This window comes from Pristiophorus japonicus, chromosome 19 (assembly GCF_044704955.1).
Source record: "Pristiophorus japonicus isolate sPriJap1 chromosome 19, sPriJap1.hap1, whole genome shotgun sequence".
NCBI lineage: Eukaryota > Metazoa > Chordata > Chondrichthyes > Pristiophoridae > Pristiophorus > Pristiophorus japonicus.
Genome location: NC_091995.1, coordinates 65,250,952 through 65,267,732, shown reverse-complemented (window position 1 = coordinate 65,267,732; position 16,781 = coordinate 65,250,952). Strand labels below are relative to the sequence as shown.

The window sequence follows — 16,781 nt, the reverse complement described above, 5'->3', positions numbered from 1 at the left end:
TATTACTGACGCTGTGTTTTATTACCGAGCCCTGTGTTTTATTACTGATCCTGTGTTTTATTACTAAGCCCTGTGTTTTATTACTGACCCTGTGTTGTATTACCAAGCCCTGTGTTTTATTACTGATCCTGTGTTTTATTACCGACCCTGTGTTTTATTACTGACCATGTGTTTTATTACCGACCATGTGTTTTATTACTGACCCTGTGTTTTATTACTGACGCTGTGTTTTATTACCAAGCCCTGTGCTTTAATACTGATCCTGTGTTTTATTACCAAGCCCTGTGTTTTATTACTGACCCTGTGTTTTATTACCAATCCTGTGTTTTATTCCCAAGCCCTGTGTTTTATTACTAACCCTATGTTTTATTACCGACCCTGTGTTTTATTACTGACCCTGCATTTTATTACTGACCCTGTGTTTTATTACTGATGCTGTGTTTTATTACCGAACCGGTGTTTAATACTGACCCTGTGTTTTATTACCGAGCCTGTGTTTTATTAACGAGCCTGTGTTTCATTACTGACCCTGTGTTTTATTACTGACCATGTGTTTTATTACTGACCCTGTGTTTTATTACTGACGCTGTGTTTTATTACCGAACCGGTGTTTAATACTGACCTGTGTTTTATTACTGACCCTGTGTTTTATTACTGATGCTGTGTTTTATTCCCGACCATGTGTTTTGTTACCGAACCGGTGTTTTATTACTGACCCTGTGTTTTATTACTGACCCTGTGTTTTATTACTGACGCTGTGTTTTATTACCGAGCCCTGTGTTTTATTACTGATCCTGTGTTTTATTACTAAGCCCTGTGTTTTATTACTGACCCTGTGTTGTATTACCAAGCCCTGTGTTTTATTACTGATCCTGTGTTTTATTACCGACCCTGTGTTTTATTACTGACCATGTGTTTTATTACCGACCATGTGTTTTATTACTGACCCTGTGTTTTATTACTGACCCTGTGTTTTATTACCAAGCCCTGTGTTTTATTACTGATCGTGTGTTTTATTACCGACCCTGTGTTTTATTACCGACCCTGTGCTTTATTACCGACCATGTGTTTTATTACCGACACTGTGTTTTATTACCGACCATGTGTTTTATTACCGACCCTGTGTTTTATTACCGAGCCTGTGTTTTATTACTGACCCTGTGTTTTATTACTGACCTTGTGTTTTATTACTGACCCTGTGTTTTATTACTGACGCTGTGTTTTATTACGGAACCGGTGTTTAATACTGACCCTGTGTTTTATTACCGAGCCTGTGTTTTATTACTGACCCTGTGTTTTATTACTGACCCTGTGTTTTATTACTGACCCTGTGTTTTATTACTGATGCTGTGTTTTATTACCGAACCGGTGTTTAATACTGACCCTGTGTTTTATTACTGACCCTGTGTTTTATTACTGACGCTGTGTTTTATTACGGAACCGGTGTTTAATACTGACCTGTGTTTTATTACTGACCCTGTGTTTTATTACTGATGCTGTGTTTTATTCCCGACCATGTGTTTTATTACCGAACCAGTGTTTTATTACTGACCCTGTGTTTTATTACTGACCCTGTGTTTTATTACTGACGCTGTGTTTTATTACCGAGCCCTGTGTTTTATTACTGATCCTGTGTTTTATTACTAAGTCCTGTGTTTTATTACCGACCCTGTGTTTTATTACTGACCCTGTGTTTTATTACCGACCCTGTATTTTATTACCGACCCTGTGTTTTATTGCTGACCCTGTGTTTTATTTCCGACCCTGTGTTTTATTGCTGACCCTGTGTTTTATTACTGACGCTGTGTTTTATTACCAAGCCCTGTGCTTTAATACTGATCCTGTGTTTTATTACCAAGCCCTGTGTTTTATTACTGACCCTGTGTTTTATTACCAATCCTGTGTTTTATTCCCAAGCCCTGTGTTTTATTACTAACCCTATGTTTTATTACCGACCCTGTGTTTTATTACTGACCCTGCATTTTATTACCGACCCTGTGTTTTATTACTGATGCTGTGTTTTATTACCGAACCGGTGTTTAATACTGACCCTGTGTTTTATTACCGAGCCTGTGTTTTATTAACGAGCCTGTGTTTCATTACTGACCCTGTGTTTTATTACTGACCATGTGTTTTATTACTGACCCTGTGTTTTATTACTGACGCTGTGTTTTATTACCGAACCGGTGTTTAATACTGACCTGTGTTTTATTACTGACCCTGTGTTTTATTACTGATGCTGTGTTTTATTCCCGACCATGTGTTTTGTTACCGAACCGGTGTTTTATTACTGACCCTGTGTTTTATTACTGACCCTGTGTTTTATTACTGACGCTGTGTTTTATTACCGAGCCCTGTGTTTTATTACTGATCCTGTGTTTTATTACTAAGCCCTGTGTTTTATTACTGACCCTGTGTTGTATTACCAAGCCCTGTGTTTTATTACTGATCCTGTGTTTTATTACCGACCCTGTGTTTTATTACTGACCATGTGTTTTATTACCGACCATGTGTTTTATTACTGACCCTGTGTTTTATTACTGACCCTGTGTTTTATTACCAAGCCCTGTGTTTTATTACTGATCGTGTGTTTTATTACCGACCCTGTGTTTTATTACCGACCCTGTGCTTTATTACCGACCATGTGTTTTATTACCGACACTGTGTTTTATTACCGACCATGTGTTTTATTACCGACCCTGTGTTTTATTACCGACCCTGTGTTTTATTACCGACCCTGTGTTTTATTACTGGCCCTGTGTTTTATTACCGACCATGTGTTTTATTACTGACCCTATGTTTTATTACCGACCCTGTGTTTTATTACTGACCCTGTGTTTTATTACCGACCCTGTGTTTTATTACCGACCCTGTGTTTTATTACTGACCCTGTGTTTTATTACCGACCCTGTGTTTTATTACTGACCCTGTGTTTTATTACCAAGCCCTGTGTTTTATTACTGATCCTGTGTTTTATTACCAAGCCCTGTGTTTTATTACTGACCCTGTGTTTTATTACCAATCCTGTATTTTATTACCAAGCCCTGTGTTTTATTACTAACCCTGTGTTTTATTACCGACCCTGTGTTTTATTACTGACCCTGCATTTTATTACTGACCCTGTGTTTTATTACTGACGCTGTGTTTTATTACGGAACCAGTGTTTAATACTGACACTGTGTTTTATTACCGACCCTGTGTTTCATTACTGACCCTGTGTTTCATTACTGACCCTGTGTTTTATTACTGACCCTGTGTTTTATTACTGACCCTGTGTTTTATTACTGACACTGTGTTCTATTACCAAGCCCTGTGTCTTATTACTGATCCTGTATTTTATTACCAAGCCCTATGCTTTATTACTGATCCTGTGTTTTATTACCAAGCCCTGTGTTTTATTACTGATCCTGTGTTTTATTACCAAGCACTGTCTTTTATTACTGAACCTATGTTTTATTACTGACCCTGTGTTTTATTACCGAGCCTGTGTTTTATTACTGACCCTGCGTTTTATTACTGACCCTGTGTTTTATTACTGACCCTGTGTTTTATTACTGACCCTGTGTTTTATTACTGACGCTGTGTTTTATTACCGAACCGGTGTTTAATACTGACCCTGTGTTTTATTACTGACCCTGTGTTTTATTACTGACGCTGTGTTTTATTACCGAACCGGTGTTTAATACTGACCTGTGTTTTATTACTTACCCTGTGTTTTATTACTGACGCTGTGTTTTATTACTGAACCGGTGTTTAATACTGACCCTGTGTTTTATTACCAACCCTGTGTTTCATTACTGACCCTGTGTTTCATTACTGACCCTGTGTTTTATTACTGACCGTGTTTCATTACTGACTCTGTGTTTTATTACCATGTGTTTTATGACTGACCCTGTGTTTTATTACCGACCCTGTGTTTTATTACCGACCCTGTGTTTTATTACTGAGCCCTGTGTTTTATTACCGACCGTGTGTTTTATTACTGACCCTGTGTGTTATTACTGACCCTGTGTTTTATTACTGACCCTGTGTTTTATTACCGACCGTGTTTTATAACTGACCCTGTGTTTTATTACTGACACTGTGTTTTATTACCAAGCCCTGTGTCTTATTACTGATCCTGTATTTTATTACCAAGCCCTGTGTTTTATGACTGACCCTGTGTTTTATTACAGACGCTGTGTTTTATTACCGACCCTGTGTTTTATTACCGACCCTGTGTTTTATTACTGACCCTGTGTTTTATTACCAAGCCCTGTGTTTTATTACTGACCCTATGTTTTATTACCGACCCTGTGTTTTATTACTGACACTGTGTTTTATTACTGACGCTGTGTTTTATTACCAAGCCCTGTGTTTTATTACTGATCCTGTGTTTTATTACCAAGCCCTGTGTTTTATTACTGACCCTGTGTTTTATTACCAAGCCCTGTGTTTTATTACTGATCCTGTGTTTTATTACTGACCCTCTGTTTTATTACTGACCCTGTGTTTTATTACTGACCCTGTGTTTTATTACCCACCCTGTGTTTTATTACTGACCCTGTGTTTTATTACTGACGCTGTGTTTTATTACCAAGCCCTGTGTTTTATTACTGATCCTGTGTTTTATTACCAAGCCCTGTGTATTATTACTGACCCTGCGTTTTATTACCAAGCCCTGTGTTTTATTACTGATCCTGTGTTTTATTACCAAGCCCTGTGTTATATTACTAACCCTGTGTTTTTTTACTGACCCTGTGTTTTATTACTGACCCTGCATTTTATTACGGACCCTGTGTTTTATTACTGACGCTGTGTTTTATTACCGAACCGGTGTTTACTACCGACCCTGTGTTTTATTACTGACCCTGTGTTTTATTACCAACCCTGTGTTTCATTACTGACCCTGTGTTTTATTACTGACCCTGTGTTTCATTACTGACCCTGGGTTTTATTACCGACCATGTGTTTTATTACTGACCCTGTGTTTCATTACTGACCATGTGTTTTATTACTGACCCTATGTTTTATTACTGACCCTGTGTTTTATTACCGACCCTGTGTTTTATTACCGACCCTGTGTTTTATTACTGAGCCCTGTGTTTTATTATCGACCGTGTGTTTTATTACTGACCCTGTGTTTTATTACAAAGCCCTGTGTTTTATTACTGACCCTATGTTTTATTACCGACCCTGTGTTTTATTACTGACCCTGTGTTTTATTACTGACGCTGTGTTTTATTACCAAGCCCTGTGTTTTATTACTGATCCTGTGTTTTATTACCGACCCTGTGTTTTATTACCGACCCTGTGTTTTATTACCGACCATGTGTTTTATTACTGACCCTGTGTTTTATTACCGACCATGTGTTTTATTACTGACCCTGTGTTTTATTACTGATGCTGTGTTTTATTACCAAGCCCTGTGGTTTAATACTGATCCTGTGTTTTATTACCAAGTCCTGTGTTTTATTACTGACCCTGTGTTTTATTAACGTCCCTGTGTTTTATTACCGACCCTGTGTTTTATTACTGACCCTGTGTTTTATTACCGACCCTGTGTTTTATTACCAACCCTGTGTTTTATTACTGACCCTGTGTTTTATTACCGACCCTGTGTTTTATTGCTGACCCTGTGTTTTATTACTGACGCTGTGTTTTATTACCAAGCCCTGTGTTTTAATACTGATCCTGTGTTTTATTACCAAGCCCTGTGTTTTATTACTGACCCTGTGTTTTATTACCAATCCTGTGTTTTATTCCCAAGCCCTGTGTTTTATTACTAACCATGTGTTTTATTACCGACCCTGTGTTTTATTACTGACCCTGCATTTTATTACTGACCCTGTGTTTTATTACTGACGCTGTGTTTTATTACGGAACCGGTGTTTAATACTGACCCTGTGTTTTATTACCGAGCCTGTGTTTTATTACTGACCCTGTGTTTTATTACTGACCCTGTGTTTTATTACTGACCCTGTGTTTTATTACTGATGCTGTGTTTTATTACCGAACCGGTGTTTAATACTGACCCTGTGTTTTATTACTGACCCTGTGTTTTATTACTGACGCTGTGTTTTATTACGGAACCGGTGTTTAATACTGACCTGTGTTTTATTACTGACCCTGTGTTTTATTACTGATGCTGTGTTTTATTCCCGACCATGTGTTTTATTACCGAACCAGTGTTTTATTACTGACCCTGTGTTTTATTACTGACCCTGTGTTTTATTACTGACGCTGTGTTTTATTACCGAGCCCTGTGTTTTATTACTGATCCTGTGTTTTATTACTAAGTCCTGTGTTTTATTACTGACCCTGTGTTGTATTACCAAGCCCTGTGTTTTATTACTGATCCTGTGTTTTATTACTGACCCTGTGTTTTATTACTGACCCTGGGTTTTATTACCGACCATGGGTTTTATTACTGACCCTGTGTTTTATTACTGACCCTGTGTTTTATTACCAAGCCCTGTCTTTTATTACTGATCCTGTGTTTTATTACTGACCCTGTGTTTTATTACTGACCCTGTGTTTTATTACCGAACCGGTGTTTTATTACCAAACCCTGAGTCTTATTACTGACCCTGTGTTTTATTACCGACCCTGTGTTTTATTACCGACCCTGTGTTTTATTACTGACCCTGTGTTTTATTACAAAGCCCTGTGTTTTATTACTGACCCTATGTTTTATTACCGACACTGTGTTTTATTACTGACCCTGTGTTTTATTACTGACGCTGTGTTTTATTACCAAGCCCTGTGTTTTATTACTGATCCTGTGTTTTATTACCGACCCTGTGTTTTATTACCGACCCTGTGTTTTATTACCGACCATGTGTTTTATTACTGACCCTGTGTTTTATTACCAACCATGTGTTTTATTACTGACCCTGTGTTTTATTACTGATGCTGTGTTTTATTACCAAGCCCTGTGTTTTAATACTGATCCTGTGTTTTATTACCAAGCCCTGTGTTTTATTACTGACCCTGTGTTTTATTAACGTCCCTGTGTTTTATTACCGACCCTGTGTTTTATTACTGACCCTGTGTTTTATTACCGACCCTGTGTTTTATTACCAACCCTGTGTTTTATTACTGACCCTGTGTTCTATTACCGACCCTGTGTTTTATTGCTGACCCTGTGTTTTATTACTGACGCTGTGTTTTATTACCAAGCCCTGTGTTTTAATACTGATCCTGTGTTTTATTACCAAGCCCTGTGTTTTATTACTGACCCTGTGTTGTATTACCAATCCTGTGTTTTATTCCCAAGCCCTGTGTTTTATTATTAACCCTGTGTTTTATTACCGACCCTGTGTTTTATTACTGACCCTGCATTTTATTACTGACCCTGTGTTTTATTACTGACGCTGTGTTTTATTACCGAACTGGTGTTTAATACTGACCCTGTGTTTTATTACCGAGCCTGTGTTTTATTACCGAGCCTGTGTTTTATTACTGACCCTGTGTTTTATTACTGACCCTGTGTTTTATTACTGACCCTGTGTTTTATTACTGACGCTGTGGTTTATTACCGAACCGGTGTTTAATACTGACCCTGTGTTTTATTACTGACCCTGTGTTTTATTACTGACGCTGTGTTTTATTACCGAACCGGTGTTTAATACTGACCCTGTGTTTTATTACCAACCCTGTGTTTCATTACTGACCCTGTGTTACATTACTGACCCTGTGTTTTATTACTGACCGTGTTTCATTACTGACCCTGTGTTTTATTACCATGTGTTTTATGACTGACCCTGTGTTTCATTAATGACCATGCGTTTTATTACTGACCCTGTGTTTTATTACCGACCCTGTGTTTTATTACCGACCCTGTGTTTTATTACTGAGCCCTGTGTTTTATTACCGACCGTGTGTTTTATTACTGACCCTGTGTGTTATTACTGACCCTGTGTTTTAGTACTGATCCTGTGTTTTATTACCGACCGTGTTTTATTACTGACACTGTGTTTTATTACTGACACTGTGTTTTATTACCAAGCCCTGTGTCTTATTACTGATCCTGTATTTTATTACCAAGCCCTGTGTTTTATGACTGACCCTGTGTTTTATTACAGACGCTGTGTTTTATTACCGACCCTGTGTTTTATTACCGACCCTGTGTTTTATTACTGACCCTGTGTTTTATTTCCAAGCCCTGTGTTTTATTACTGACCCTATGTTTTATTACCGACCCTGTGTTTTATTACTGACCCAGTGTTTTATTACTGACGCTGTGTTTTATTACCAAGCCCTGTGTTTTATTACTGATCCTGTTTTATTACCAAGCCCTGTGTTTTATTACTGACCCTGTGTTTTATTACCAAGCCCTGTGTTTTATTACTGATCCTGTGTTTTATTACCGACCCTGTGTTTTATTACCGACCCTGTGTTTTATTACCGACCATGTGTTTTATTACTGACCCTGTGTTTTATTACCGACCATGTGTTTTATTACTGGCCCTGTGTTTTATTACTGACGCTGTGTTTTATTACCAAGCCCTGTGTTTTAATACTGATCCTGTGTTTTATTACCAAGCCCTGTGTTTTATAACTAACCCTGTGTTTTATTAACATCCCTGTGTTTTATTACCGACCCTGTGTTTTATTACCGACCCTGTGTTTTATTACTGATCCTGTGTTTTATTACCGACCCTGTGTTTTATTGCTGACCCTGTGTTTTATCACTGACGCTGTGTTTTATTACCAAGCCCTGTGTTTTAATACTGATCCTGTGTTTTATTACCAAGCCCTGTGTTTTATTACTGACCCTGTGTTTTATTACCAATCCTGTGTTTTATTCCCAAGCCCTGTGTTTTATTACTAACCCTGTGTTTTATTACCGACCCTGTGTTTTATTACTGACCCTGCATTTTATTACTGACCCTGTGTTTTATTACTGACGCTGTGTTTTATTACCGAACCGGTGTTTAATACTGACCCTGTGTTTTATTACCGAGCCTGTGTTTTATTACCGAACCTGTGTTTTATTACTGACCCTGTGTTTTATTACTGACCCTGTGTTTTATTACTGACCCTGTGTTTTATTACTGATGCTGTGTTTTATTACCGAACCGGTGTTTAATACTGACCCTGTGTTTTATTACTGACCCTGTGTTTGATTACTGACGCTGTGTTTTATTACCGAACCGGTGTTTAATACTGACCTGTGTTTTATTACTGACCCTGTGTTTTATTACTGATGCTGTGTTTTATTCCCGACCATGTGTTTTATTACCGAACCAGTGTTTTATTACTGACCTGTGTTTTATTACTGACCCTGTGTTTTATTACTGACGCTGTGTTTTATTACCGAGCCCTGTGTTTTATTACTGATCCTGTGTTTTATTACTAAGCCCTGTGTTTTATTACTGACCCTGTGTTGTATTACCAAGCCCTGTGTTTTATTACTGATCCTGTGTTTTATTACCGACCCTGTGTTTTATTACTGACCCTGGGTTTTATTACCGACCATGGGTTTTATTACTGACGCTGTGTTTTATTACTGACCCTGTGTTTTATTACCAAGCCCTGTCTTTTATTACTGATCCTGTGTTTTATTACTGACCCTGTGTTTTATTACTGACCCTGTGTTTTATTACTGACCCTGTGTTTTATTACCAAGCCCTGTGTTTTATTACTGACCCTGTGTTTTATTACCGAACCGGTGTTTTATTACCAAGCCCTGTGTCTTATTACTGACCCTATGTTTTATTACTGACCCTGTGTTTTATTACTGACCCTGTGTTTTATTACTTACCCTGTGTTTTATTACCGACCCTGTGTTTTATTACCGACCCTGTGTTTTATTACTGACCCTGTGTTTTATTACAAAGCCCTGTGTTTTATTACTGACCCTATGTTTTATTACCGACCCTGTGTTTTATTACTGACCCTGTGTTTTATTACTGACGCTGTGTTTTATTACCAAGCCCTGTGTTTTATTACTGATCCTGTGTTTTATTACCAAGCCCTGTGTTTTAATACTGATCCTGTGTTTTATTACCAAGCCCTGTGTTTTATTACTGACCCTGTGTTTTATTAATGTCCCTGTGTTTTATTACCGACCCTGTGTTTTATTACTGACCCTGTGTTTTATTACCGACCCTGTGTTTTATTACCGACCCTGTGTTTTATTGCTGACCCTGTGTTTTATTTCCGACCCTGTGTTTTATTGCTGACCCTGTGTTTTATTACTGACGCTGTGTTTTATTACCAAGCCCTGTGCTTTAATACTGATCCTGTGTTTTATTACCAAGCCCTGTGTTTTATTACTGACCCTGTGTTTTATTACCAATCCTGTGTTTTATTCCCAAGCCCTGTGTTTTATTACTAACCCTATGTTTTATTACCGACCCTGTGTTTTATTACTGACCCTGCATTTTATTACTGACCCTGTGTTTTATTACTGATGCTGTGTTTTATTACCGAACCGGTGTTTAATACTGACCCTGTGTTTTATTACCGAGCCTGTGTTTTATTAACGAGCCTGTGTTTCATTACTGACCCTGTGTTTTATTACTGACCATGTGTTTTATTACTGACCCTGTGTTTTATTACTGACGCTGTGTTTTATTACCGAACCGGTGTTTAATACTGACCTGTGTTTTATTACTGACCCTGTGTTTTATTACTGATGCTGTGTTTTATTCCCGACCATGTGTTTTGTTACCGAACCGGTGTTTTATTACTGACCCTGTGTTTTATTACTGACCCTGTGTTTTATTACTGACGCTGTGTTTTATTACCGAGCCCTGTGTTTTATTACTGATCCTGTGTTTTATTACTAAGCCCTGTGTTTTATTACTGACCCTGTGTTGTATTACCAAGCCCTGTGTTTTATTACTGATCCTGTGTTTTATTACCGACCCTGTGTTTTATTACTGACCATGTGTTTTATTACCGACCATGTGTTTTATTACTGACCCTGTGTTTTATTACTGACCCTGTGTTTTATTACCAAGCCCTGTGTTTTATTACTGATCGTGTGTTTTATTACCGACCCTGTGTTTTATTACCGACCCTGTGCTTTATTACCGACCATGTGTTTTATTACCGACACTGTGTTTTATTACCGACCATGTGTTTTATTACCGACCCTGTGTTTTATTACCGACCCTGTGTTTTATTACCGACCCTGTGTTTTATTACTGGCCCTGTGTTTTATTACCGACCATGTGTTTTATTACTGACCCTATGTTTTATTACCGACCCTGTGTTTTATTACTGACCCTGTGTTTTATTACCGACCCTGTGTTTTATTACCGACCCTGTGTTTTATTACTGACCCTGTGTTTTATTACCGACCCTGTGTTTTATTACTGACCCTGTGTTTTATTACCAAGCCCTGTGTTTTATTACTGATCCTGTGTTTTATTACCAAGCCCTGTGTTTTATTACTGACCCTGTGTTTTATTACCAATCCTGTATTTTATTACCAAGCCCTGTGTTTTATTACTAACCCTGTGTTTTATTACCGACCCTGTGTTTTATTACTGACCCTGCATTTTATTACTGACCCTGTGTTTTATTACTGACGCTGTGTTTTATTACGGAACCAGTGTTTAATACTGACACTGTGTTTTATTACCGACCCTGTGTTTCATTACTGACCCTGTGTTTCATTACTGACCCTGTGTTTTATTACTGACCCTGTGTTTTATTACTGACCCTGTGTTTTATTACCGACCCTGTGTTTTATTACTGACCCTGTGTTTTATTACTGACGCTGTGTTTTATTACCAAGCCCTGTGTTTTATTACTGATCCTGTGTTTTATTACCAAGCCCTGTGTTTTATTACTGACCCTGTGTTTTATTACCAAGCCCTGTGTTTTATTACTGATCCTGTGTTTTATTACTGACCCTCTGTTTTATTACTGACCCTGTGTTTTATTACTGACCCTGTGTTTTATTACCCACCCTGTGTTTTATTACTGACCCTGTGTTTTATTACTGACGCTGTGTTTTATTACCAAGCCCTGTGTTTTATTACTGATCCTGTGTTTTATTACCAAGCCCTGTGTATTATTACTGACCCTGCGTTTTATTACCAAGCCCTGTGTTTTATTACTGATCCTGTGTTTTATTACCAAGCCCTGTGTTATATTACTAACCCTGTGTTTTTTTACTGACCCTGTGTTTTATTACTGACCCTGCATTTTATTACGGACCCTGTGTTTTATTACTGACGCTGTGTTTTATTACCGAACCGGTGTTTACTACTGACCCTGTGTTTTATTACTGACCCTGTGTTTTATTACCAACCCTGTGTTTCATTACTGACCCTGTGTTTTATTACTGACCCTGTGTTTCATTACTGACCCTGGGTTTTATTACCGACCATGTGTTTTATTACTGACCCTGTGTTTCATTACTGACCATGTGTTTTATTACTGACCCTGTGTTTTATTACTGACCCTGTGTTTTATTACCGACCCTGTGTTTTATTACCGACCCTGTGTTTTATTACTGAGCCCTGTGTTTTATTATCGACCGTGTGTTTTATTACTGACACTGTGTGTTATTACTGACCCTGTGTTTTATTACTGACCCTGTGTTTTATTACCGACCCTGTGTTTTATTACTGAGGACCTCCATTTTATGACTGACCCGGTGTTTTATTACTGACGCTGTGTTTTATTACCGAACCGGTGTTTAATACTGACCCTGTGTTTTATTACTGACCCTGTGTTTTATTACCAACCCTATGTTTCATTACCAACCCTGTGTTTCATTACTGACCCTGTGTTTTATTACTGACCCTGTGTTTCATTACTGACCCTGTGTTTTATTACCATGTGTTTTATGACTGACCCTGTGTTTCATTACTGACCCTGTGTTTTATTAGTGACCTTGTGTTTTATTACCGACCCTGTGTTTTATTACTGAGCCCTGTGTTTAATTACCGACCGTGTGTCTTATTACTGATCCTGTGTTTTATTACCAAGCCCTGTGTTTTATTACTGACTCTGTGTTTTATTACCAAGCCCTGTGTTTTATTACTGATCCTGTGATTTATTACCAAGCACTGTCTTTTATTACTGACGCTATGTTTTATTACTGACCCTGTGTTTTATTACCGAGCTTGTGTTTTATTACTGACCCTGCGTTTTATTACTGACCCTGTGTTTTATTACTGACCCTGTGTTTTATTACTGACGCTGTGTTTTATTACAGAACCGGTGTTTTATTACTGACCCTGTGTTTTATTACTGACGCTGTGTTTTATTACTGACGCTGTGTTTTATTACAGAACCGGTGTTTTATTACTGACCCTGTGTTTTATTACTGACGCTGTGTTTTATTACCGAACCGGTGTTTAATACTGACCTGTGTTTTATTACTGACCCTGTGTTTTATTACTGATGCTGTGTTTTATTACTGAACCGGTGTTTAATACTGACCCTGTGTTTTATTACTGACCCTGTGTTTTATTACTGACGCTGTGTTTTATTACTGAACCGGTGTTTAATACTGACCTGTGTTTTATTACTGACCCTGTGTTTTATTACTGATGCTGTGTTTTATTCCCGACCATGTGTTTTATTACCGAACCAGTGTTTTATTACCGACCATGGGTTTTATTACTGACCCTGTGTTTTATTACTGACCCTGTGTTTTATTACCAAGCCCTGTCTTTTATTACTGATCCTGTGTTTTATTACTGATCCTGTGTTTTATTACTGACCCTGTGTTTTATTACTGACCCTGTGTTTTATTACTGACCCTGTGTTTTATTACCAAGCCCTGTGTTTTATTACTTACCCTGTGTTTTATTACCGAACCGGTGTTTTATTACCAAGCCCTGTGTCTTATTACTGACCCTATGTTTTATTACTGACCCTGTGTTTTATTACCAAGCCCTGTGTTTTAATACTGATCCTGTGTTTTATTACCAAGCCCTGTGTTTTATAACTAACCCTGTGTTTTATTAACGTCCCTGTGTTTTATTACTGACCCTGTGTTTTATTACTGACCCTGTGTTTTATTACCGACCCTGTGTTTTATTACCGGCCCTGTGTTTTATTACTGACGCTGTGTTTTATTACCGAACCGGTGTTTAATACTGACCCTGTGTTTTATTACCAACCCTGTGTTTCATTACTGACCCTGTGTTACATTACTGACCCTGTGTTTTATTACTGATCCTGTGTTTTATTACCAAGCCCTGTGTTTTATTACTGACCCTGTGTTTTATTACCAATCCTGTGTTTTATTCCCAAGCCCTGTGTTTTATTACTAACCCTGTGTTTTATTACCGACCCTGTGTTTTATTACTGACCCTGCATTTTATTACTGACCCTGTATTTTATTACTGACGCTGTGTTTTATTACCGAACCGGTGTTTAATACTGACCCTGTGTTTTATTACCGAGCCTGTGTTTTATTACCGAGCCTGTGTTTTATTACTGACCCTGTGTTTTATTACTGACCCTGTGTTTTATGACTGACCCTGTGTTTCATTACTGACCCTGCGTTTTATTACTGACCCTGTGTTTTATTACCGACCCTGTGTTTTATTACCGACCCTGTGTTTTATTACTGAGCCCTGTGTTTTATTACTGACCCTGTGTGTTATTTCTGACCCTGTGTTTTATTACTGATCCTGTGTTTTATTACCGACCGTGTTTTATTACTGACACTGTGTTTTATTACTGACACTGTGTTTTATTACCAAGCCCTGTGTCTTATTACTGATCCTGTATTTTATTACCAAGCCCTGTGTTTTATGACTGACCCTGTGTTTTATTACAGACGCTGTGTTTTATTACCGACCCTGTGTTTTATTACCGACCCTGTGTTTTATTACTGAACCTGTGTTTTATTTCCAAGCCCTGTGTTTTATTACTGACCCTATGTTTTATTACCGACCCTGTGTTTTATTACTGACCCAGTGTTTTATTACTGACGCTGTGTTTTATTACCAAGCCCTGTGTTTTATTACTGATCCTGTTTTATTACCAAGCCCTGTGTTTTATTACTGACCCTGTGTTTTATTACCAAGCCCTGTGTTTTATTACTGATCCTGTGTTTTATTACCGACCCTGTGTTTTATTACCGACCCTGTGTTTTATTACCGACCATGTGTTTTATTACTGACCCTGTATTTTATTACCAAGCCCTGTGTTTTATGACTGACCCTGTGTTTTATTACTGACGCTGTGTTTTATTACCAAGCCCTGTGTTTTAATACTGATCCTGTGTTTTATTACCAAGCCCTGTGTTTTATAACTAACCCTGTGTTTTATTAACGTCCCTGTGTTTTATTACCGATCCTGTGTTTTATTACTGACCCTGTGTTTTATTACCGACCCTGTGTTTTATTACCGACCCTGTGTTTTATTACTGACCCTGTGTTTTATTACCGACCCTGTGTTTTATTGCTGACCCTGTGTTTTATCACTGATGCTGTGTTTTATTACCAAGCCCTGTGTTTTAATACTGATCCTGTGTTTTATTACCAAGCCCTGTGTTTTATTACTGACCCTGTGTTTTATTACCAATCCTGTGTTTTATTCCCAAGCCCTGTGTTTTATTACTAACCCTGTGTTTTATTACCGACCCTGTGTTTTATTACTGACCCTGCATTTTATTACTGACCCTGTGTTTTATTACTGACGCTGTGTTTTATTACCGAACGGTGTTTAATACTGACCCTGTGTTTTATTACCGAGCCTGTGTTTTATTACCGATCCTGTGTTTTATTACTGACCCTGTGTTTTATTACTGACCGTGTGTTTTATTACTGACCCTGTGTTTTATTACTGATGCTGTGTTTTATTACCGAACCGGTGTTTAATACTGACCCTGTGTTTTATTACTGAACCTGTGTTTTATTACTGACGCTGTGTTTTATTACCGAACCGGTGTTTAATACTGACCTGTGTTTTATTACTGACCCTGTGTTTTATTACTGATGCTGTGTTTTATTCCCGACCATGTGTTTTATTACCGAACCAGTGTTTTATTACTGACCTGTGTTTTATTACTGACCCTGTGTTTTATTACTGACGCTGTGTTTTATTACCGAGCCCTGTGTTTTATTACTGATCCTGTGTTTTATTACTAAGCCCTGTGTTTTATTACTGACCCTCTGTTGTATTACCAAGCCCTGTGTTTTATTACTGATCCTGTGCTTTATTACTGACCCTGTGTTTTATTACTGACCCTGGGTTTTATTACCGACCATGGGTTTTATTACTGATGCTGTGTTTTATTACTGACCCTGTGTTTTATTACCAAGCCCTGTCTTTTATTACTGATCCTGTGTTTTATTACTGACCCTGTGTTTTATTACTGACCCTGTGTTTTATTACTGACCCTGTGTTTTATTACCAAGCCCTGTGTTTTATTACTGACCCTGTGTTTTATTACCGAACCGGTGTTTTATTACCAAGCCCTGTGTCTTATTACTGACCCTATGTTTTATTACTGACCCTGTGTTTTATTACTGACCCTGTGTTTTATTACTTACCCTGTGTTTTATTACCGAGCCTGTGTTTTATTACTGACCCTGTGTTTTATTACTGACCCTGTGTTTTATGACTGACCCTGTGTTTCATTACTGACCCTGCGTTTTATTACTGACCCTGTGTTTTATTACCGACCCTGTGTTTTATTACCGACCCTGTGTTTTATTACTGAGCCCTGTGTTTTATTACCGACCGTGTGTTTTATTACTGACCCTGTGTGTTATTTCTGACCCTGTGTTTTATTACTGATCCTGTGTTTTATTACCGACCGTGTTTTATTACTGACACTGTGTTTTATTACTGACACTGTGTTTTATTAA

At 37.9% G+C, this 16,781-nt stretch overlaps 1 protein-coding gene across 1 annotated transcript in view; it reads right to left on the bottom strand.

The window, feature by feature from the left end:
- The window catches only part of LOC139230257 (extracellular serine/threonine protein kinase FAM20C-like), a 435,305-nt gene that overhangs the window by 121,990 nt on the left and 296,534 nt on the right, over positions 1–16,781 (bottom strand). The window lies entirely within an intron of this gene.